Source organism: Anser brachyrhynchus (genome assembly GCF_964034855.1).
Source record: "Anser brachyrhynchus genome assembly, chromosome: 3".
Taxonomy (NCBI): domain Eukaryota; kingdom Metazoa; phylum Chordata; class Aves; order Anseriformes; family Anatidae; genus Anser; species Anser brachyrhynchus.
This window is the reverse complement of record NC_137696.1, coordinates 66,495,755-66,520,964: the sequence shown is the minus strand read 5'-3', so window position 1 is coordinate 66,520,964 and position 25,210 is coordinate 66,495,755. Positions and strand designations below refer to the sequence as shown.

Here is a 25,210-nt window from a genome sequence, read left to right as displayed (position 1 = left end):
TAGGTCAATAACATGTGAGTCTGGGGGGCTGCTTGAAGAATGCAGATAGTCTTCAGATAGTTAAGATACTCTGGGGACACCAGACAGCCTCTATAAACTAAATACAAGAGATTCTCTCATCTGGTATTTGTTTACTCGAATGAGGAAGTTTTGAAAGCTTTACACTTTTATTCCATAGTTTGGAGCAGAGGGCACAAAAACAGGAATGAACTGACCTTTCTGACTTATCAGACAAAGACAACCTCTGTCCCTTCCCTGCTGTCCCCTCATCTCTGGCTCCCACTCCCTAGAGAAGTACAGATCTGCTTCATTTCATTTTTCCTTCAATTTTCCCCTTCCTTCAGTTTGTTTCCTTTACTATGTTGCACCTGTTTTTAAAAGGCAAGTAACTATTGAAGTTATTCTGCACTCCTGGGAGAGACAGACGGACTCCGGGAACCCAAGCCATGGCACCTTCCTTGTGCAAGGTGACAGAAATAGCTCCCATCAAATATGCTGTTTAACTAAACACAGATGGTCTCTCCATGATGGGACGTGATGATGACTTCAGAAGATGGGCGATGCCACACACATGCATAAAACCAAGTAAATGTAAGACTGAAAATTCTCCTGTAGTCTGTAATTACACAGAAGGCAGCCTTTCTGTGAAAGCAAGCTGTGCCAGCAGCAGTTGCAAGGGTATGGTGCTACTGTGAATTGTGCCCTTCGGAAAATTAAATTTGGGGAAAGCTGTAGAACATGTTGCAGACCTTGAGCTGATGCTTTGGCTTCCTGAGCTGATTTCTTTAACTTAGATGAGGAGGGTTATTCCTTCTGTCTAAACTCCATCATCATATGTAGCTGTGAAATTCAAACTGGGTTCATCATCTGACATTAAAATTATTGACATTACTATGTAGGAAACTCATGTGACTCTGGTGTGTTTTCTGCTAAAGGACGGTATGTGGCATTTCATCAGGGTTGTCCATAGCCTGTCTTTGGCTAGACAGAGTGCTACACACCTGAAAATATGTATCACACATCCAAATATGCAGAGCAATTAAAAGACACTGCTGGCTGCCTGGTTAAAGTGTCAAGCAGTAAACTTAGAAGTGGCCGAGTAGCATTTCTGTTTGATTCTGCAGTATCCCGTAGTCACTAGGACTGTCATAACTTGCCCAGTGGCCAGATTGACTTCATTTGTTATAAAAATGTATTAATAGTTTTCATGAAATTTCTATCAAACCTAAAGAAGTCTCCTTCTATGTTTGTATAACGATGTCTGGGGACTCACCGTCCTGTCAGTAAAAGGTTAAGATTCTAAGAAGGTTATTCTGTTCTTATCAGATGTTACCCACAAGCCAAATACTGCAGCATCAATTCATGGTTAATTGGCTACTAGCCTTAAGAAGCGTGTTGGGCAAGAGAAAACACAGTAGACTGGAATGGTTTTTTTTAATTGTTTTGCTGTCTGTTTATCATATGAAACAAACAAACAAATATTGGGGAGAATATGCAGTAGCAGCATCGTTGTATGTACAGAAGTAGATTATAGACCACAGAGGCATCTTACAGAATTTGAGCTCCCAGGTCCATGTAGTTATACTTGTTAAACTCTACAATAAGAACTTTTCAACCAGCAGAACATCCTTCCGTACGCAGTTTCTGCTTCAGAGATGAGGAAACAAATCACAAAAATTTTGGATTAAAAACTGTTGACACTGGAATGATGCTGCCATGTGTTATAGAGTGCTGCTAGAAACCCAATAGTCTGCATACTTTTAAATTATTGCAAGAGCACATGACCATAGTGGTACAATGCAGAACTTGTATTTTCCTTTTGGTTGTAAAAAATCATTCAAACTATTTTCCCATGTTGCTTGTGGTCATTCAATAAGGAAAATAATACCTAAAATTATGTTTAGAGTAGGCAAATTAGGATCACACTTCTTTGGATTTTTCTCATATTCACAGATAGTAAAATATGTATATCCTTGGCCAGACTGGTTCATCATTCCATGGTTTTTTTGTTTGTTTGTTTTCATTTTCTGTGAATTACATAGCCTTCAGATACCCACAGACATGCTATGAAAGGTAATGTAAGTTTATGAAGTGTGTTGGCATCCTCAGATGAAAGGCATTATAAAACCACAAAGTATTCTTTCACAGTACAACTTACTGATGTGGTTTCTTTTCCACCTGCCAGATTCAAATGTTATGGTATGTAACAATTAATATTTAAAAGAGTAAAATGAAATTTTCTTTTACTGTGAGAGAGGTGAGGCCCTGGCACAGGTTGCCCAGAGAAGCCGTGGATGCCCCATCCCTGGCAGTGCTCAGTGCCAGGCTGGATGGGGCTTTGAGCAACCTGGTATGGTGGGAGGTGTCCCTTCTTTAGGGTCCCTTCCAAGCCAAACCATTCTGTGATTCTATGAATTCTACTGTAATGTATTATAAAATGTATTACTACAAAAATCTCAAACAGAATACAGCTCTCCCAATTTTAAGTTAAGAAGCACAGCTAGCTGAGAAAGATGTTGTTCAGGTACCTGCAGAAAAGCCAGTTTTATCAAATGGAAACAAATACAATGATATTTTTAGTACAAATTATTTCTGACACAGGGCACACAAATCCTGAGGTAAAGGTCATTCTGTGGTGTAGTACACAAGTCTTTAATGTACACTTCTTGAACTTGTGAACAAATGTTTCTCTCACAATTAGATAATCCTATTAAGCCATCCTGAGCATAGAAACGGAGTCTAAATATCCTAATATCAGCAAAATTGCTGCACAATGTAATATCTTTGCTGTTTATATAAATAGAATATGATCCTTGGATCCAAACCCTCAGTGTTAATTTAGTCAGTGCATGGAACTGTGGCCTTTGAGTAATGATTAGAATATTAATAAACTTGGCTGCATTTATTACACATAGAAACCAGATGGAAATGAGGGTGCCAAGACAGTTGCTTATACTCCGACTTATTTACAGCCTTTCTGCAATACAGTATAATTTGTCAGACTTTGAACTTTTGACCTTCAGTCATTGTGAAAATATAGCAAAAGGATTTGGAAGAAGCTGATGTAAAGGGGCAGAAGGAAACAGGTATGGAGGAAAATCCCGGAGTAGAGAGCTACACAGCCTCGTAGCATTCCAGCTTCGTGAGCTCTAGACTTAGCGAGCAATGCACAAATGGCAGGAGTGGCAGCTTCTGTAAGTAAGCCAAGGAAGCTAAAAAATAGATAAAATTTCCTGGAAAAAAAAAGACATACTTGCCCAATCACTTGCCAAGGACCTACATCATGTTTTTTTTTTTTTTCTACTTAATAAATATCATGGTAGCTTTTTAAAGCACTTTAGTATTGTCTCTTCTTAGAATTTTTCATCTTTGATGCTATTTAAAGTTTAACTAAGAAAAAGTTGATAAAGCCAGGCTGCAGCAAGGAATGACTCCATGGGAACCAGTGGCAGACGTTTTGGAAGCTGAAACTTGGAGTCAAAGTGCATTTTAGATATTGTATTTTGTATTATATTGAATCAGCCAGCTAAAAGGAACAATTGAAAATAGTTGAGTGCCCTGCAAACTTCACCGTAAACGAGAGCAGGTCAGAGCACTGCATTACTGCCCGAAGTAGAACAGATGGGCTGCTACTTTTGCAGATTTTGGCAAATGCTGCCATGAGATATTTTCTGGTGTCACTGAGACTAAGATGTGTGGGAGAGAGCTCAGCAACCTGACTGTCCTGCCTGCTGTTAGGGAGGGCAAATGAGACAAGCTTATTCTGAGGCCAAGGTAAGAAGTGAAGCGATCTGCTGGGTTTGTTTTCTATCAGCCCCTACAGATGTTCTGTAGGGGATAGAGTGCTGTTGTTCAGGGAGGTAAGTGAGGTCCTTATGAGGGTAAGACTGAGGAGGATGGCTACACATATATGTAGGGCAATTCATAACAAAGTATTCTCCAGTAGGGCACATCAGAATCCCAGACCTTATCTGAACAATATCCATAACTGAGGGGAGCCACTCACTTTGGAAGGTGGGCAGCTGGTGCAGATGAACTATAGCCCAGCAGTCAGGTAAGGGGATGCTTTACTCTATGACTAAGGAGGAAGAAGAGGGTGAGGGTTCATAGTCGGCCAGACATGCGTCCTCATTTCATTCCATGTACCCTGTCCCAGGTCAGCCTTTCCAGGTCATTGACGAGATAAAAAAAAAACAGTGCCTCAGAAAATTTTTGATACTACTCTGATTAATTCTTCTTACAGCTAAGTTGAAAAAAAAAAAGAAAAAAAAAGTTTAAAACTGTGGGACTGTGAAGGAGAAGGAGTTTTGCTACTTGCACTTAAATACATTTTTCATTCTTGCTATCAGGCAATCACAGACAGGAGCAATGAAAATAGCCTGCATGGCTTTTCACAGCATTGGAAGATCAGTTCCCAGAAGATATGCTTTAATGTGTATCTGCAATATAATGTAAGGTATGGAATGGTATTTCCAATATTTGAGAGTGGCATCCCTGAAAAGCCCAACTTACCTCTTCTGCCTTCATGTCTTACTGGCAAACCTAACACATTCTCAACAGGGATGACAATATTTAGAAGTACTAATTGCTTCATCCAACATATATTGTGGTCCCCACAGCAATCCTCACTTCAGACTTAATCACATGGATCAATGTTTGTATTCATTATCAAAATTACTGCAACCATGATTCCAACTATTTGACTGAACATAAGGTCTTGTTACTCATGAATGCTATCTTCAGGAACCAGTTCACATTTTTAAATTGCTTCTGCAAGGTGCCAAATTAGCTGGCCTGAGGACTCAAATCCATAGCTGACCCACAGCTACAGAGTCTTTGCCTTGGCAGTCAGTGCTTCCCATATTGCCTTCATGTGTATGCTGTTCCTGGAAGGAGCAATTCCATAAATAACTCTAGCACATGTTTAAATCCCTAGCATGTTTAAAGACATCCCTTTTGAGGAAAGCACATGCTTAAAATTAAGCATGTGGCCTAAGTACTTTGATGAATAGCAACGCTTTCCAAAACTGGGACAGTAGGAAGGAGAGTCTGATATCCATGCCCAAACACCGGCTGAGATGGTTTCAGTGATGTGGGTACAATTTGGCTCTGTACCAAAGCTAACAAACTGTCTCCTGTAAATCACTAAGCAACTGCTAATTAGTAATGTGTGATGGTTGTTTGAAACGTGCCTTACATTTACTTTCCTAACTGAAATTTTGCTTTTGGTCTAGGTTCTTCTTTCTTGATTTTTTTTTTCTCTTTATAGTACAAGGTTGTAGAAAGCGGGTAGAATGAAAGTCCTAGCTCTTTGTGAGAGCTTCAATAAGGTTATAGAAGTTTCAGGGGAAGTTTTAGTTTGCTTTTTAATTTTTTTTTTTCCTGAATGTTCCTGAGACTGAAGAAAACGAACCTCAATCCTTTAATGAGTGTGGGCTTCCTGAGGTTTCCCCCTTCCCTGCATCTGAAATACCTTTACCTACCTCTAGTCAAAAGGGGAACTGTCTTGGTTTCTGAGGTTTCACCACCATTTCAGGATTTTATTCATTGACTGATGTTTATAGTCTCCCATCAAAGGTCAAAAAGAATCTTTTCTTTCTGTCTGTCTTTTCTGGTGCCTTTTTTTTTGGGGGGGGGGGGGTGGTTGTATTTTTTTTTTTGCTTTTTTTTTGGTTTGTTGGTTGTGTTTTGTTTTGTTTTTCAGAAACAGAGGACAGGAAATTATCTTAGCAGAAAAATGACTTCTTAAATTAATCAAACTGTTATGATTGAGCCTGCTTGTTTGTTCATTAAAAATGAAGCAGAATGATCAGCTTTTGCCAAATAAAACACTCTCAGCTATTTCAATTACTGTTTTAATTGGCTGGGCCTGCCTGTCACATTATCCTCTAATCTGTACAAGAATGTTGTTTGGAAAAGATGAGGCATGCCCAACTTGGAAGCCACGTTCATCGCTTCAGCTCGTTCTGGTCCAAATATCGTTCCACTAGTACAGTGCAGTTTCATGACGCTGAAAGTGGCAGGTCCTGGGTCTCCTTCTTTCTATAGATCCCATGCAAGACACATTCCCAACATCACTGTAAGAAAAAAAGACTGAAAGTAGAAGCCCAAAAGCTTCACAAAACACATGAATTTAGAAGTGTTTACATATCATCAGAATGGTCTCCTAAAATCTAAGGTTCATATCCACATTAGACTGCTCTGCTTGTAGTTCCACAAGGCCTGGCTTCTGTACCATGTGCACAGTATAACCATTTAAGCCTGAGATAATAACTGAGGTTAGAAAAAAAAAAAAAAAAGCCCAAACCATAACACTACATTTCAAGCAAACAAAATTGTTTTAAAGTGAGGCACAGAAGTAGGGATATTAAAATATACGGGTTTAATTGCATCAATTCCCTTCTGATATAAACTTCCTGCACTGCCTTAGACAATTCTCTGCTCAGTGCCTCCATTTCCCACTTCATCAGAATGGGAACAATGTCCAGGCTTTACTTGTACTGTCCATGGCTCTTGAAGACATAGATACTTGCACAGATCCATGCACAGAATGCCCAGCACTTTATAGACCTGATTTCAGTGGAAATGCCAAGATCCCTCTGATATATATTGCCTGTTTTTTTCAGGTTGATTTGTACTTAAGATCCATGCATGTGGACAAATGTTATTCTTGAATAAAGAGACAGAGATGGCATGGAAAAATGCTGCCAAGGAAAAAAAAATACTTTTTAAAAGTGTTTTGATAGAATGATGGAAAGACATATACCACAGAGAAACTAGTCTGAAGTTCAGTTCTATAAAGAACTAAAGCACATTTTCTAAAAGGCGTAAGCATTTCCTAAACTTATCATTCTTTTGCATTTTGTGTATGAACATATGTATACAGCATGTTTACAAATATTTCACCAGGCTGTAATACTTGCTAATGTGGATACATACATAGATTGCAACCTATACAGCCAAGTCATCTGCATGGAATAATATAAAGCAGAGTAATGGTGAAATGCAGCTTATAGAGTACCAAGTGGAATAAACTGAGAGTCTAACATAATTGTTTACTTTTGTTTTTGCTTCTTGGGACACTGAAATTCAAGAATCAGTGAACAGCTCATAATGAATTGTCAACACATAAAGCAAACACAGTGACTATTTTTTGCAATAAGCTGTTAACATCAACACAAAGATCAGGGAAATTAATGCTGCTCAAGTAGAAGGGGTAACACACCAATAAATTGAGCTATCAAAAGGTCAAAGCATCATGCTTAACTTTGACCTTGATAATTTACACATTTATTTGCAAAATTACAACATGAGAATATACTTAAAACCCAGTAAACTATGGAAATGCAACCTTATTTTTCTGCAGTTTATGCAACCTGGACTAACTAAATCTGAAATCTCTTTGAGGAAATCTGCTTTCAGAATAATTTTCACCTGGCTGGTTAAATGTTTATGACAGGTGTGTGTTTTAAGTCTTTCATTTTTTCCTTCAGTATTTATGTAATGCAGAAAAACGGGAGAACCTTTCAGTCCAATAATATTTAAACCCACCAGTCAATTTCAACCAAACTCAGCAGATCTATAAATGGATTGTCTGAAAAGAGATATCACACAGGTGGAAGAGAGAGATAACTGCTTTTAGTATTCTTACTGTGGTGAGGCTGTGGTGAGCTAAACACCAGATAATGCACACAAAAGGGAGATCTGATGAAAGCCTTGTTTCTACAAGAAATATCAGTGAGATTTGTACCTTATTTGGCGTCAGAAACTTCACTTCCTAGTCAAAGTTTCTTTCTTGTGTGTGGCTGGGACTGCAAAAGAGCGGACAATGAAGCTTTAATAGTGGTTAAATCACATATTCAGTCTAGAATGACTTCCATTACAGGAGAAGCAGAAATATCTTCTATTGACTTTGCTTTCATATCTTTGGAAAGAAAGGGTATACTTAAAAAGTATCATGAAATTTAGCCTGCATTTAATTTCAAGAAGGGTTAGGTCCAAATTGAGCAGTGTGGTTTTTTTTCCTCTCAGGGAATGGGCATTACAGCAATGAATTATTACAAACAAAAGTTCAGTGAGCTACCATCTATCCCCTGACACCTCTTGTTGTTATTCCTGCCACCGAGAGCAGGTTTAATCACACAACACTTTTTCAGCTGAGCAGCCCTGGAGAATCATGCAGGCAGATAGCCTACAGCAAAGTCTGTCAATCAGAGCCTGAGAGTGTTGCAGTTTCACCTTTTGACCTGTTCAATATAATAATAAAAAAACTATTTCCTTCACAAATCTTTGCAACACTTTTTTTTTTTTTTTTTTTTTAAAGCCAGTTCAAAGTTGTTGCTTTTTACCCTCAAAACAAAGAAGCATTATGAAGTCAACAAAGCTGTTTCCACATCATGGATAGATTCCCTTGGCATGCAATCTTCTCAAAAGAAAGGTATGAACTCCTGAAGCCTAGCTGCCAACGTTTTTCATATATTGTCTGTATTCACACACATGAACTTTGCTGAACTAAAAGGAGAATGTATCTGACCATAAACTTTAATAATCTTTATTTAAATAACTTATATTAATGATGATGATGATGATGATGATGATGATGATGATAATAATAGGAATTATGAAGACCAGTTTGGAATTTCTATATATTGATTCCATCTTTATTGGTATCATTATTACAATGGCTACAATTTTACTAAATTTTTTGTAGTAAAATCACTTTTTAAAAGTGACATGAAAATATACTTTTATGAGGAATTTTACTGAAAAGTGGGTTACTAAAATAAGCACAAGACTAAAGGAGATGCTTTCAAAATATACACGGGACAGAGCTATATAAAGTTTTGAATTTCAAGAAAAGATTTGGACCCTGTGCAAAGATGTACAAAATAATGCCTGTGTAGCTGTTCACTGTCAGAGTCGGAGGAGAGAAGTCAAAAGAAGAATCAAAGGTTGTGCCTTTGGATGTGAAGGAGAATGGTGTTCTTCAAAGCCATAGAAAATGGAAGTGGAAAGGGTTTTGCAGGTAAGATAAAAAGGATTGGTTTTGGTTAGACTATGCTTGAGTTGGCCTTGAGCCGTTCAGGATGCAAAGTCTGGGGAAAAAGAGAGAGAGAGAAACACCCATCTGAAAGAAGATGAAGAAGGGAAGAAGGTAAAAGAAAGATATTTTCTGAAGCAGACACGTCAGCTCAGAGTTAATAGGTAAATCTGTGCAAATGGTGACATACAAATGGTGAATAGAGGGGAAGGAGAGGTGAGCAACAAAAGCCTTTGAAAGAGGAGGAGTACTCACAGCTGACAATTGCTTATGACAGACATGCATTCCACTGAGGTACAGAAATACCACATGACACCAGCAAATCATTTAATTTAGGAAGCAGATGAATTTAGGATCTTGACTACTGAGTGATGTGGAAAAGATTAACCCACTTCAGATCAAGTGTAGAATAGTTTCAAATAACTAATTTGGGAAAATGCAGATTCAATTACTACTCAAAGAGAAGGTGAAGGTAATGATGCCTCTGCAAAGAATTATTCATTCAGGGCTAATTGTTATTCCTGTCAGAGGAATATTTAGTAGCTTAATTCACACAACTCTAGGACATGTTTTTAGATTTTCAGATGAAAGATACCTAAAGAATGAAAAACTATGTTAGTTGTATATGTAATTATTTTAATGAAACAATAATTCTATTTTCAGAAAGATATGTAATAACACAATTAAGTACATCTTAAATTTCCATTTGACGTTTGATTACCGTACTTACTTAAAGTTGATCATTCTGGGTTATACTCAAACAGCCCAATATCTGCTTAAGTCTCCATGTCTAGGAGAACTAAGTGTGCTTTAACGAATCACTCAAAGAGCTTAAATTACATGTTAAGGAAAGTAGTAATTGGAATTAGCTAATAGGAGAAAACAGGCATGGAGACTTAGCTAAAATACAGCATATGTTTATACACTATATTGAAGATAAACTGCTGTACGTTTTCATCTAAGTGCTTAGCTGAATCTAGACCTATGGTCATAACTAAATACAAAATTGGTGATGAATAAGCGCTGAACTGCACCAGTCACGCTCTCCTCAAGTATTACTTTAATTAGCAAACAGTCTTGTTTGAACTAATTGGGCCCATTCTGGTGAACAACTAGTTATGAGTAGTTTCAAAATGCGTGGGCATGATGGTCACAATTTATTCAGTGCTAGAAAGTACCTTTCATAGCCAAAATCTGCCAAACTGTTGCATTTTTAACACAGCAGATGAGAAAAGCGTTTAGGGAATGGCTAGTTTATTAACACATTGTTTATTGTCCATACTACATGTGCTTTGGGGGAATGTATTCATGTTATTTTATTTTATTTTATTTTAAATAGAGTTGAATATTTTAACACTATTTATAAAGCTGCACATTTTAGCATGCAAAGCAGTCAGGAACATTCCATAGGCATCTGCTGGGACATGGGCTACTGCTCTGCCAACTTTCTGTGGGCAATATTTTTTTTTAATGCAATGAAGAGAATTCCTTTGAAAGGAACAGACAAATATATGTGTGTAGTTTACATACTTCTGCGGTTCACATATTTTGTGGCTAAAAATATCCAGTCTATATCCCACCTTCAGATTCAGACGTGGAAGCAGATCCAGCTGCAGAGGACAGCTCTTGTGTGTGGCTCATCTTTTCTTGTGTGTGAAAATAATTTATTAAAAAAAAAAAAAAAAAGAAAGAAACCAACCCTGAAACCTTAAACCTTGGAATCTGACTTGGCATGACTATTCCTTTCATAATTTCATTTCAGAAGATGCTTGGTCCAACTGTCTCTACATAAGGGTAAACATGCAAAGGTTGGACAGCAGCTGAAAAATTACAATCTAAAGACTTCCTAAAATCTGATATTTGGACTGACCAAACTGAAGGAAAATATATCACTTGGCTTTAAAGATGGCAACATCATAGGAATAGACTCTCTTAGATTTCTGGCAGGTTCACTGGCTTGTTCATACTGTCACAATGACTTTCTCAACACAGAGCAACAAATACTACTTTTACTACTGAGCTTAAGTAGGATGCATGCAATGCTCCTACAGTACTTCTACAAGTGGAGATGAAGCCCCAGTTCTTTTGCTACCTCTAGACTAGGTGGGGAGAACAGGACGTACTGTTACAAATTAAGCCTGTCATTTTCAGCTATATTATTCCTTGCTAGTTTAAGATCTATAGTTGCAAAGACATACCACTTAAGATAGGAACATTTATTCTGACCAACTCTCTTTATAAAACAGCTAATTGGTCTTTAAAATGGTGCTCCAAAGAAAACCAAGGAATACATGGTTTGTGTAGACATTTGTGCAATCATGTGAACAGAGGACCTTTTTTCAACCTGAATCACATGACAGTTAACTGTGTAGGCTGAAACAAATGGAGCTAAGCACAAATTCAGCCTTTTCTTTTCCCTTTGTCTATGGCAACTAGCCACCCTGTTTTCTGACATGTCCCCTCTTTTCACCCAGCTCAAAAAGTAATTTGATTGGGCAAATGGGATGTGGCACATGTCCAGAAGGCCTAGGGGATGTTCTGTTACCAGACCAGGCAACAGCAGTAGCTCTTGATACATTCCTGCATGTCCAGAGGTCTTGGACCAGTGACAAGAGCACTGTTGTGAGCTGAAAACTGACAGATACCCTGTGCTCACTGCACATACACTCAGTAGTCAGTCTTTGCATCTAGTCTGATGCACCCAAAAATGTTTCTGATTACATGTGTTAGCCATCTGTGCGTTGCACGCATATATATATTCCAGTCCAGGATTTCCCAGATGGAAATATGGGAGTACTTTCTGTACCCACATTGAAGTAATCATTATTAGAAGTGACCTGAGTCCATGCTTGCCCTTCTCAGTACACCGACAAGGAACCAAATTTGCTTTCATTAACATGTCTGCATGTGCTCATCCAAACACATTGCAAAATATTGCATAACTTCAACACTGCAAAAACTTCATATCTCCTTCACAGAAACTTACTGTCAGCTAACAAATGCTTTGTCTCTGAGAAAAGGGTAAAAAAATCCCAGCTTTTCTTGAACTATAAATGTAATTTCATTTGTTCTTTCTTTAATTTTTGTACTGTTCACTCTCAAGAAGTGCTTGTTTGACCCTGAGGTTCATTTTCCAGGGTGCAACTCACATCTGTTGGTTTCATCATGGGAAATAACTTTTCTTTACTTTTACAGATAAATAACATTAGGAGATTGCTGTTTAACTGGCCACAGTTTCCACCAACAAATTCCAAACAAACTGAAAAAAAAAAAAAAAAAAGGTAATATATTTTTTTCCTCTCTTTGAAATATCCTATACCCTATTCCTTTACCATTATTCATCTCTAGCTGGGAAAAATGTGTACATATTTCTCCTGAAAAATGGTTTCTGATGGCTTAGGAAGTGGATCAGGATTATGTGTTTTACATCCACAGGCTATGGGGAGGTCCCAGATTCATTCCTGAAATACAAGAATTTATGTAACCACTAAGATGCTGAAAGTACAGTAATGTTCTTTCCAGCCTTAAACAGGAGGAACTAAGTTAAGACCGAAGAGTAGTTCTGGTGGGAAAATGATCAGAGAAAGGCTCTGCTTTCTAAATGAAAGCACTAAGTATTCTGAGCTACATGCCTGCCATTAAACAATGTAGACCATATTCAGTGCTGAAGCTAAAAAATAAAACACAAGTCCACAATCATATGAAGTCACCTCGTCCAAACTGCAGTCTCAAGAGAGGGACATTTATGTTCTCTAAGACCTCTGCTAATGGAGATTTCCCAAAATTCCCAGATAATTTGTCTCAGTCTCTCACTACCCTTATTGTAAGGATATTCAGCGTATTTTTACATCTAACATTTTTAGAAGACTACAAATAACTCTTACTCTGGACTTTCCTCAGTTGGTCCATGTGCTAATGTGGTGGTTTTACCCAACTGGGCAGCCGAGCTCCACCACAACTGCACTCTCACTCCCACTCCTCAAAGAGAAAGGGGGAAAAAATACGATGGAAAAGGGCTCAAGGGTTGACATAAGGACGGGGTGATCACTCAACAGTTATCATCATGGGCAAAACAGACTCAGAGTAGGGAGATTAGAGAAATTTATTACCTATTCCTAACAAGATAGGGAAGTGAGAAACAAAGAAAAACTAAAACCAAGTTCGTCGCATCCACCTTCTTCCACCTCCTCGCCCTGAGTAGTGAAGGGTAACAGGGAATGGGTGCTGCGGTCAGTCCCTGACGCTTTGTCCCTGCTTCTCCTTCACGGTCCCTCCCTGCCCCTGCCCCACACGGGGTCCCTCCCACGGGATGCCGTCCTGCCCGAACTGAGCCTGCGGGGGCTGCCCACAGGCAGCAGCTCTTCAAGCACTGCTCCCACACGGCTCCGTACCACGGGGTCCATCCCTGAGGAGCAAACTGCTCCAGCACGGGTCCCCCACGGGCGGCAGCTCCCCCCAGAGCCCCTGCTCCTGCGTGGGCTCCTCTCCACGGGCTGCAGCTCCGGCCCGGGGCCTGCTCCTGCGGGGGCTCTCCATGGGCCGCAGCCTCCTCCAGGCCACATCCACCTGCTCCACCGGGGGCTCCTCCACGGGCTGCAGCGTGGAGATCTGCTCCGTGTGGGACCCATGGGCTGCAGGGGGACAGCCTGCTCCACCAGGGGCCTCTCCACAGGCCGCAGGGGAACTGCTGCTGCCTGCCTGGAGCACCTCCTGCCCTCCTGCTGCACCGACCTAGGGGTCTGCAGGGCTGGTTCTCACTCCTTGCTCTCCCAGCTGTTGTGTCACAGCAGTTTTTTTTCCCCCATCCTTAAATCTGCTCTCACAAAGGCACAAAAAACATTACTTATTGGCTTGGCTCTGACCAGCAGCAGGTCCCTTTTGGAGCCATCTGAAAATGGCCCTTATCTAACATGGGGCAGCTTCTAGCCTCTAATCACAGATGCCACCCCTACAACCCCCCACTACCAAGACCTTGTCACGTGAATCCAATATATCTAAAGAGCAAGGTGGCACCACAGATTTATTGACTATATGCTACTAGCTATGTGTTCTGCCCCTGATTTTACCAACTTCCTTCCTTTGACTAATTTCAAAAGGCATTATTGACACTTTCTGACCTTCATGGGTTAGACTATGTCAGATTTCCTCATGGGAATCTGAGGAGTATTAGGGCACAGAGCTATTCCCACTGGAATTTGCTAGGAGAACAGTCTTTCATTAGGAACATCCACTGTGCTTCAGTAGCACCTTCAGTGTGAAGATCCCTTTTTGCTTCCCAACAAGATTTTCACACTTGTCTGCCCAAAGAAGCAAGTTAACCTGTCACAAAAATATGAAATAAAGAGGAGGAAGCACAAGGATCTATTTGTGATCACAGACTTGATTGCAGTTGGAATTTGTTACCAAGAGGATTCCTCTCTGATAAGTACATGTTTGGACCATAGAAAATACTCTACGTGAAACTTGGAGGAAGTTGTTTAGGTGACTTCTGAGTTGCCCTTGACTGTGAATTCCAACCCTGACTTCATTATGTGCACTATATTCTTCATGTGTATACCATCCACTATCTTCCCTGAGGCTTACTTTATTGTAAAGATTGATTGATCTTTCAAAAGGGAAACCGGTTATTTTGAGGGGAACACCTTTGGGAAAAGTTAGACCCAGAGCTAACACATCAAAGGGGCTGCGAAAAACCTGGTGAGTATTGTGGATCTGTAACAGGCATTTTGGAAATGCTTCAGAAATGCATCATTTTCTTCTGGAGACCTCTGCTAGCACTGAAGAAAATGATTAAAGAATAATACGATTTTTTTTCCTTGGGTTCTAGGAGAACAGTTCCAGACTTTTTAACACTTAACATTGTCATCTGCAGAAATCAGCAGTGTTGCACTCACAGTAAGCTTGAGTTTTGATGCCTGCCTTCTATATGATGGGTCATCAGGCCAGGAACTGTCTCTTGTCTACTTCTCCATTTTTAATGTGTTATTAGTAATACTTATCTACCTACCCAAGTGTTATATTGCACTGAAATTATTATTTTTTTATTAGTTCTTTTTTTTTTTTAATTTCTCTTTTAAATTCTTACTGTGAATTACTTGTTTAAATTTCCTAGGCAAAGACATAACGTTTTTTTACAACTATGGCTACTTTGATTTCCTAGCTGAACATGCTGCCTCAAGCATCACTTGGAGTCTTTCAAAAAGTATAAGAGAGTAAAACACTTAAGCAGATTCTTAAACAGTATTAACAGTAATCCAGTGGATTTATATCAGTCCAACAGGGGATGGGAAAGGGACTTCCACAGACAGTGAGGACCAGATGTATCTTTAGCGTGAAAGGATATTTTTACCCTGCATACACTGGAAGTGGAGGTAACAGAAATACAGCCACTGCAGTTTCGGAGCTCGGCTCTGCAGTGGATACCAGTGTGCTTCAGAAAATAGGTGTGTTTAGACTGAGGCTGATGCATGTCTGGCCATAACAAATTAGTGTGCAAAACAACCATAGGCAGACCCAGTGTCATAAAAGCAGTGAGCCCTGCTTTCAGTGTCAATTCAGCTTGGTCCATTATGTTTTGCCTTTGACTCTCCTTCTCCAACACATGTATATCCAGTTTATATTGAAGTCATTTATATATTTCACTGATTCTAAGGCCTATTGCCAACCGCAGTGCTGTAAAATAAGGAAGTCTTCCAACAGTGTTTTTCGTAGGCTTGATGGCTGGCATTTTCAGTGCATGTTTGCATATGTATGTTTGGCATGCTGGAGGCCTGAGCACACTGCTCCTCCAAACACCTTGGTGTGAACCAAGACTAGCAGAACAGCATCTGCACTTAAACAGTGAAATGCTGTTCAATGAAGAATTGCCTCAGAGCAAATCCCAGACAGTGCCATTCCTGCATACCTGTAGATTTTGCTGCCAGAGGATGACGTCTCTTCAGTCACATTGTGGCAGTGTTTATAGCAGGACAGGATAGTTTTAGAGACAATAACATATGGGATGCAAGATGCAGCAAGGGAAAGAAATAAAAGCAATAAAAGCTCTTTTTTTTTTTTTTTTTTCAGAACAAGAGTTGACTGCTGTGAAAGATCAGGAACTCCTAATTCAATCTGTCAGATTTTTATTTTATCCACAGAATCCACAATTCCAGAAAAGAAATGGTCTTCCAAAGCATTGGTAAACCTTCCTAAATCCTGCCTCTAATCATCATTGCTTGAAAGTATCAGAATCTGTGTGGATAATATACAAATCCAATAAGCTCAACATGTAAATCAGTTCAGTCACACAGAGGACATAAAAAAAAAAAAGCTAACAAAGGATCTTCACAATTTATAGTTTGCCAGTCTTTAAAATTATGACAGTGAAGTTTCTTCTCTTCTCTTGGATGGTCCTGGAGATTATTACCCAATGAAAACTGCACCCCATTCAGGAATGCTTGCCTGGAAATCTTAGACAATAAAATGTCATATTTCTTGCCTCGGCTATAACAGAAGCAAACACATCAGCAGAGGGTCAAGGGAATGACATGCCATTACTGCAAAAATTTTCTCCTATGGCTACTCTTTATTCTCCCAGTGGGATTCTTCACAGAGTAATGATGGAAATCTGTTTGCACATGAACTGCTTCCCTTTTAGTTCTAGCAGGGTGACAGGAATCATTCCTGCTCTAAAGACCCCAAAGTCAAGTGAGCTGAACTCTTTTGGAGTGGGACTCCAGTGCTCACAGCTTTTCTATTGAAAACCAGTTCTTTATAGGGTGAAAGAATGGAATTTTCATAAAATCAGTTCATCATAGATACAGCAAATCTAAACTAGAAAGCAATTCAGACACATGGGAAAGAAAATGCAGGCATGAGGTGCTCTGTTCTTAAAGGGCTGTGAATGAGCAGCTTAATAATATCGGGATAATAGTGAGCAGAAAATGGATGCATACACTATGCAGATCAGAAATGGATGTACTATTTCAAATGAGCCTAGCAACAGGCACATACATTACATGTGGCATCTCTAATACAAGTGTGGTCTATATAAGCTTATGCAAGTTTGTAAAGAAGAAAATAAAAAGCACAAACCCACAACAATTATTTGTTATACGGATTTAATTGACAGAGCAGAGGACATTCTGGTTTGTCACAGCAATACACTGAAAAGAAGTGGTTCACTGCCTTCTCAGTGGCTTCCCCCACTCAGAAGCATGCAAGAATAAAGGCTGGGAATCACAGAGGAAGACGTTATGTACTCTGTTTTTCTTGTAGAAAGTTTGTTACTGAGCTCTGGATGGTGAGGATGGAAGAAGGAAGGCTTCTACATTACACTCACTGTGCACCAAAACCTAGTCAGGTGGATACAAAAAAAGACAGAAAATGTCACCCCATCAGTGAGATGCGCAGGCACTGCAGTCCAAGTCAGCCTCCACCCTCCTCCAGGTGTCTTGGTGATCTATCACCAGCACCTGTGGGAACAAGCAGCTATTAGATGTAGCAGCTGCAAGAGGAAGTACTGCTCTGCCAGCTTCTACTCATCCTGCCCTTTCCTATACGCATACCTCTCAAAGGCACCAAAACATCCATCTCGCTCCTCCACCCTACTGTCACATCAGTTCCTCCCTCATCCATCCCATCTGCATCATTTCACCTACCAAACACTCTCCACCCACCTTACATCAGGCTGTTAACACCCATATTTCCTGTGCTGTCGTGTCCCTGATCTCAGAGCCTGAGCAAAAGCGCCAGCCGGGAGAGGTCCTTGCAGCAGGCTCCAGCAGCAGGTCGGCAATGGATTTCCTTGTGGAGATACAGTGAAAAAAGCTAGGTGATTTCAAACGCAATAAAGCATTTATAGTTTTTTCAGTGTCAAAATCTGTTTCCACACCCAGAAAATTGCATATCATTATATCTGACCTTTTATACCTCTATATCACTATATCTAATGAACGTTTGCTTTGTTGTTTTTGTTATTTTTTTTTTAATGCATCAACACTCTTCTTTAAAATATACTTCACAGTACAGTGAAAAAAAATAGAAATTGCCAGTATACTGTGTTATGTACACCCTGAGCTTTAACCCCAACCGAAACCCAAATTGAGAGCAGCCACCCCAAGACTTCAGCCCTGCGTAAAGCTGGGGGTTTTGAGAAGGGAGTGGGGAGGCAGCGGCGGCTGTGCTGTGCCCGATGAGCAGCACTGCACACAATGGGCAATTGTCTTCCAGGTGTATTCATTTGTCTCCACAGAACAACATTCCACAGAGCACAAAAGCCTTCAGTGTAGGGACAGCTAAGCATAACAAATGACATACCAGACTTTCCCTGGGTCTTTGATGATTGTAAGAGGTCTCTGTGCCGCAGTTATTGACTTTGCTGTCTTTGTGTTATCCTTTAAAATGTATTAGTGTGTTGCATCATTTCAAGTTCTGGTGCAGGATTCACACTGGAAGGTAGGGAAACCAGACGAGGAAGAAGAACTCTGAAATAATTCTTAGGCTGGCACTTTCTAAAATAGTCTGTTGTTGTCTTTCTGGCTGCTGGTTTTGTTGTCTCCACTCTTTTTTTACAAGGCAAAGGTTTTTACAGACTGAACTATCTTCATGTAGCTCCAAATAACCACTTATTTTGGTAAAATTTATAACACCAGATTCTACTTTTAGCCAGGAAATGCAAACAAAGCTTGGAGACAGCTTGTTCCCTGACCCCAAATTCATTCCATGTTGCTATAGCATCACCCCCTGAGAAAATGGGACCGGCTCTTTTCCTCTCCTTAGACCTGCTCAATGGGCTTTTGTCAGCTGTTGAATTATAGCATTAAAATTTAAATACTAGGGATTTAATGGAGGATTATTATGACACCCTGGTGCATTCTTTGTGTTGCTCTTGGCAACAAACCCAAGGAATGAGTGAAAGAAATAAAAACGAAGAGCTGTCTTGTTAAAATCATGCTGGTGCTAAGACATATTTAGGAGAGAGAAAAATGGTTTCCTACCTTTGACTATTATCGTTACATCAAATGGACTGAAAACCTTTTTCAGACAGTAAGCACAACTAGCAGTGGAACTCCATTCCAAAGCTGTTATCATATTTTGAAAACAGGTTTCTTTCTACCTTGTGCACAAAATAAATGTGATCAACAGTTAGAAGGGCATTGCATCTACTTACTACTTTCCCTGGCTCATCAGATAACAGCAACACTTTTTAACATTCTGGCATTTCAGAAATGTCAGACAAATTATTTTAAAGAAGAAAGCACTATCTGCCTCTATCAGAATATACGCATGATAAATTTTGTATACATATTGCATATGCATGACTTACACAAATGCTTAAATTGCTTAATAAAAATGGGATTTTTTTAGTATCATGTTTTCTACTAAATTTTCTATATTTTAAGAATATTTTGCAGAAAACATCACCTTTTTCATAGAATACAATAGAATTTGATATTAGTCTTTAAACAGGAATTTCATTCTGGTCTGTATAGCCTGCCTGTGTAGTGAAACATCACAGAAATCATCCACGGAGCACACTCTGTCTGCTGATCACCGGTTTTCCCCAGAGAAATCAGGTCCAAATTCACCTCTAGTCTAACTGCACTAAATTCTGTCCAGAGGTGTGTTTTTTACTCTTTCTCTTTTTGGTAATTACATTAAATACATTGTGCGTGTGTGTGAAAGAGAGAGAAGTACCTAGAAATATGAGCTTTATATAACTTTCAACTTGAAACTCTGGAGGCAACTTAACACATCCTCCATGAATGAACATCAGCATAATATATTTAACATGCTAAAATAAATTCATGAGCTGAGCCAGCTTTTTTGAACATGAAGCTAGTTTCTGTGTTTTAGGTTGTGTCACAGATTGGTCATCTGAACTCCTTCTCCTGGGTAAAGAGAAGTGGACCAGAGCAAGCATGTTTAACGTGACCCCACACACCTCTGCTTGAGTCGGCTGAGAAAACACTAACGGTGAACATCTGATCAGTGAGCACAGCTGGGATAAAAGCAAATTGGATAGAGGCTATAGACAAAAGGAAGTGATAGCCAACTAATGACAATAACAACAAAAAAATAACCTGATCTCAGACACATTAACCTTAGTGTATAAGTATAAAAAAACTGTCAGTTAGAAAGAATAGAAAAAGGACTGCTTCAGTATTTTGTTATTTTCAAAATATTCAGTATTTTATTATTCATTAATAAAACACTGAAAATATTATATTAAATTCTTTCTGGAGATTAGTCTCCTCCCCTTCCCCCCCCCCCCCCCCCCCCCCCCCAAGAAAAAAAAAAATCTCATAAAGCTACCTGATTTTTCAGAACCATACAGAAAGAGGAGAAAAGTTTTCCTTAAATTCAAAGGAAATGGTTGACCATGGTCATACATTCCTAGAAGGTTGTGTGGGCTTGCCTTGCTGTCTTTCTATTTCAGGTTTGCTTCACACACAGGATTTGTCCAGCCTTAGTTAGAGGATAGGTGCATTGGACACCTTGAGATGATTCATTAATGTGCTCTGTCCTGTTGGGGGCTCCAAACAGAGAACTAATTAAGCCCCATGTACTTCAGGAACTGTTACAAGTGTAAATTCACCTGTGGCATGCCCATGGTGTACACAAGCAGAGTGGAGAATAGCTGTCACATGAAAACAGAAGCAGGAATCATGCTAAAAAATTAGCTGCTGGGAACTTGCAGAAAAATGCTACCTTGCTTCCAGTAAGGATGAAGGGAGAAGAAGGGCCTCCAAGGAGGCTCAAGAGGTATAAAAGCACGTGAGAGGGAACTTCAAGGTAGCGTGGAGAAGCCAAGCCCAATTTTTGAGTACGATTTTCTAGTGCTTGGGGTATCTTCACTTATTTTTACAATAAAGAGGTGCCTTCCATGTTACTGATCTTTACTGATCTCTTTCAGTGACTAGTGAAAAATATGTCAAATGTATTAGTTTAAAATGTATGATAAAGTGTCCCAAATAACAATAGGTGGAACACCTTGCATAGGCCCTGGGGAAAAAAAAAAAAAAAAAAGAGTATATAATAAAAATACTGACCATGTATAATGAAAGTAATGACCAGCATAACATATGAAAGCAAATCTTTGACAAGCTGATGCATCAATTTAAGAAGTTTCCTTGGTTTCATAATTGAGCTGTTTGCTGTGTTGGAGATGCTATCTCAGCTAGAGATCATAGCACATCTGAGAATATGAGTGTTTCTGGTTTCCATTATGACCACTTTAGCACCTGGGATCTTTCCTTTGTGTTTCTGTAGAGTACAGTTACTCCTATAGTGTCTGCTGCTGGCTTCACACATTGGAAACTGGTCATGTGTAGTAGAGAGAATTTAAAAAACAAGAGCAGCTATCCTATTCTCTCATAAATACTTTCTTGTTTGTGTTTCCAGACTGCCAAGAAAGATATTCTCACAGCATCGTGTGACTGGAACACCTGAGAAATTTTCTTGATATATCCCCACTGAAAAGTTTTAAGGTGAGACTATATCCTCTCTTAGAAATAGTGCTGGTTAGACAGACGTCCAGTACACACTGTAGTTGTCTGGCCGTGGAAAAAATATCAGCTTTCTATGCTACAAATGCTACTATTAAGTCTTGGTAAATCTAGTGCTAGTATTTTGTTACTTTTATTTGAACATGATTACTTGTTGATATTTGTAGATCCTGTATTTTAATCACACGTTTAGTTTATGGAGATGGCGAATGTTTTAGAGACGCTACCATCAAGATTACTAAGCCAAGTCCCTATGCATGGATTTAAAAAGTAGTATCTGTTGTTGATTTATACCTCAGGTTACTACACATGACATAAATACCATAGGTAAATAACAAGTGATGGAGAGAGACTTCCAAACTGTAGAAAACATGATTGTTTTCTGTATGTTTTTCCAGACTTTTATTTCTGATATTATTTTAGATTTACATTAATTTAAACAAAACCTGATTCAAGACTCTAGTTACATTACAATTTCCAAAGAAAGTTATATTCCTACTACAGAAGTCAACATTTCCTGTCAAAGGGAAGCAAAGCACAATACTGTGGGAAAAACAAAAAGTCCCACTTACCTGGCTGGTCTCACAGAAAATCTCCTACTGAGAAAGAAAAAAAATATTATTTTCCTTCAGTAGGAGTCTTTTTTTTTTTATTATTATTCTTGTATTTTTCTGATGATGAGACATGGGTACACTGAGTAGCACCTGTGGAACAAACAAACAAGTCCATAAATAAATAAATAAAAATCTTGCTGACAGAATTTATCTTTTTTTTTTCTTGTTTTTGCTGTTCTGTCCTTAAGAAGGACAGCTATAAGTACTAGATATGAGCTTCCCTCTCTTATCTGGACTGTTTTCAGCTAAAATTGGCACAGATACCAATGAGACAAAACAAATACAATTATTCTTTAGATGAATAGTAGGCTACAAAATGCTCTCAAGGTTTGCAGTCCATTAACATGAGTATTTCCAATTGTTTTTGGCCATTTTCTGTTCTCTTAATGGCAATGAAGAGATCAGTATCCCACCTTTTTCTTTTTGTCATCTGGAAGCTCATCCTCCTCAAATTGCTTTCTGCACAGATACGTCCTTCAGAAAATGCAGCAAAATGCCTGTTTTCTCATGTGATCTTATCTTGCTGCCTACTCTGATGTCATCTTCTGAAAGCCACTTCTTTTTTTCCTAGTGGGTTGATTAATCCCGAAGAAATTCCATCTCCTGCCTAGGTATCTTCCACACTGCCGGTTGTGAAAAACACATCTGCTTTTCACAAATAAAACAGTTTACAACAAGGTATTTACTAAGACACAGGGTATTTTCTGCATATAGCTCCATGATTCTCCCTCTACAGGGATCTCAGAAATGTGTGATGAGGACAACTGCACTACAATTATAGCCAATGGAAATGTGTTGTTTTTATCTTTGGAACTGAACACCTGACATTTAGCATGTGGAGGAACTATTAAAAGGTGTCTTTATCACTCTATTGTTCTGGTATTCTTGGATTGCATTTTATATATATATATATATTTTTTTTTTCTGGGACAGATGTTGTATAAATTCACCATGACCAAGTCCCGTCTTAAGGCATGTGATCCTTATTGAAAAAGCAGGCAAGAGATAGGAGAAGAAATAATCACAGAGTGGTGATTTGACTTACTTAAACTTTGGGAACAGAATGTACCTCCTGCATGCCTGCTAGTGCTCCTTGAGTATTTAATGGAAAATAACAGTTTTAAAGTTGTTCCCAATTTCCTAGGACTTAAATGACCCATTTTACTTCCCCATAACATTGTATGAAATATTTGTCAACAGAGCTCCTGAAATTATCTCCAAAATTCTTTTACATTTCTTCCTGCCAAAAATGATTTTTTCCAGATGCAAACTGAATTCTGAAAATTTTAGAAGGAAAATAAGAATAACATTTAAAAGATTATTGGCTATTTCATTAAAAAAAGAAATGTAAAATGGATGTGAACATTAGTATTTGGGAAAATGAGCTATTGATTGACTGTTTTCATTCCTGGTACTGTAGCCCATGGAGCCCATAGAGCTTATCAGTACAGCCAACAAAATTGTCAAGACTTCTAGTCCTTCTCATCTTTCCCACAGACAGTAATACAATTTCTGTAGATCTTCATTTTAATGAAGCTGAAAGTTTCACTTCTCTGTTGAAAATGTGCCAAAATTCAGATTGAAAAATCTCTCTATACTGTATTCAAATGTAGCTTCATTTGTTTATTTTTTACCACCTCTTTCTCTAAAACAGCATCTCTTCCTTTAAAATGTAAAAGTATATGGTTCAGAAGCAACCTTCACTTTCCAATGTTTAGTGAATTTTTGTGATGTTCCAAGTATTTTCAGTGGCTCTAATCAGGTGCATATTTTCATACATTTCATTTTTGACATTTCCTGTTTATATATTTATTTATTTTCAAATTCCACCTCTTGCTCCAAGGCCATCTCCAAATTTGGTAGCAATGTCAATGGGATACTTCTTGGCAAAGATATTGCTCACATTTTTGTTCTGTGATTGTATTCAGTAAATCCTTGCTAAAATCCCAAGACCTTGGGGGGGCAATAAAAGCCTGTTTTGTGTTGCAATAATGTTTTTGTGCAATTTATTTCCTTCTGCTGAATTAAAAATGACTTTATCTGTAAAAAGTACTAGGCTCTTTTTATAACTTGGGGCTGATGTAATGGTAGCAATTTAAATACTTCTGGGCAATGTTTTTCCTTTGAGTGAGCATATGGTCTAATCTATCAACAACACGCACTGGTGATTTATCAAAAATGCTTCATTTTCATAGTCTTTTTTGTTATACTAGCCATTCATTGAGTTTGGAACAAAATGAATTCATTCTCTAGTCAGCTCATATCTGAGCGTGCTTTCAGAATGACAAATCCCACAGTTGCTCTGTCTGTGCAACTATTCCATGTCACCTTTTCTTCAACTTGGTAACAGTCACAATAATTTCGTATTTCAAAGCCATTTACTTGTATAAGGTTTTCTTCCTTTCTAGTGTGGCAATTTTATTCCACCCCTTATTTGTTCCTGCTAATCTGACTTTAAGAAACTGTAACAGCATTCTCCTATTTTCACAGGGCAAGCGTTTCTTTTCCTGTACTTTGTGTTGGCAGATTTTGTCATTTGACCTACAACATGTCAAATGATTTTCCATAAAACGTTTATTGACTGTTATTACTGAAGAATTTACTATACTACTACTCTGGCTATGAAATCTTAAAATTATGAAGACTTTTGTTTTCTTGCTTTCCTGTTTAATGTCCTTTTATATCTACTAAAATTTTCACAACTTATTGGAAAACTTCATATCATCCTGTAATCTTTATTGAATACTATATTGATTTGCAATTATTGAGAGGTACTTTCTAGCAGTTTCTGGCATTGTGGGCATCAAAAATGAGTTCTTTATTGTGTTAATAGGACTTTCTTGAAACCAATCTGTTGCTCAGTTGTAGTTAAGGATCCAGTTGACAGAAGTTTCCATCACATCAACTTGCCTTACAAAGTACTTTCTCTTCTGCACACATAAATCTGTGTTTTTACATGCAGTATGTTTTTAAGTACCTCTGACGTATCTGAAAATTTTCAGGACACCGTGGCTTTGGCGTTCAGCTTTGTCCCAGTTAGGTTATTCTGGCATATTTACAGGTAAAAT

At 38.6% G+C, this 25,210-nt stretch overlaps 3 long non-coding RNA genes across 8 annotated transcripts in view; 2 read left to right on the top strand and 1 right to left on the bottom strand.

Moving 5' to 3' along the window:
* Positions 1-3,518: 3,518 nt before the first annotated feature.
* Positions 3,519-12,300, top strand: LOC308191454. Its single transcript, XR_013948010.1, has 4 exons — positions 3,519-4,456; positions 8,324-8,437; positions 8,904-9,025; positions 12,236-12,300. It is a non-coding gene; the product is annotated as an uncharacterized lncRNA (long non-coding RNA).
* Positions 5,632-25,210, bottom strand: part of LOC308191449 — a 71,397-nt gene continuing 51,818 nt past the window's right edge. Inside the window, exons 3-9 of one of the 6 annotated variants that reach the window (XR_013947998.1) lie at positions 22,101-22,232; positions 19,018-19,136; positions 18,338-18,468; positions 17,698-17,824; positions 17,281-17,493; positions 7,751-7,811; positions 5,632-6,077 (exon numbers count right to left, since the gene is read on the bottom strand). This is a non-coding gene — a long non-coding RNA (uncharacterized lncRNA). Of the gene's footprint in view, positions 6,078-7,750; positions 7,812-17,122; positions 17,494-17,697; positions 17,825-18,337; positions 18,469-19,017; positions 19,137-22,100; positions 22,233-25,210 lie in introns of those variants that run through there. The other 5 variants (XR_013947999.1, XR_013948000.1, XR_013948001.1 and 2 more) reach the window with 5 other exon arrangements.
* On the top strand, positions 16,018-24,109 carry LOC308191455. The gene is made up of 3 exons (XR_013948011.1): positions 16,018-16,217; positions 21,425-21,510; positions 22,714-24,109. It is a non-coding gene; the product is annotated as an uncharacterized lncRNA (long non-coding RNA).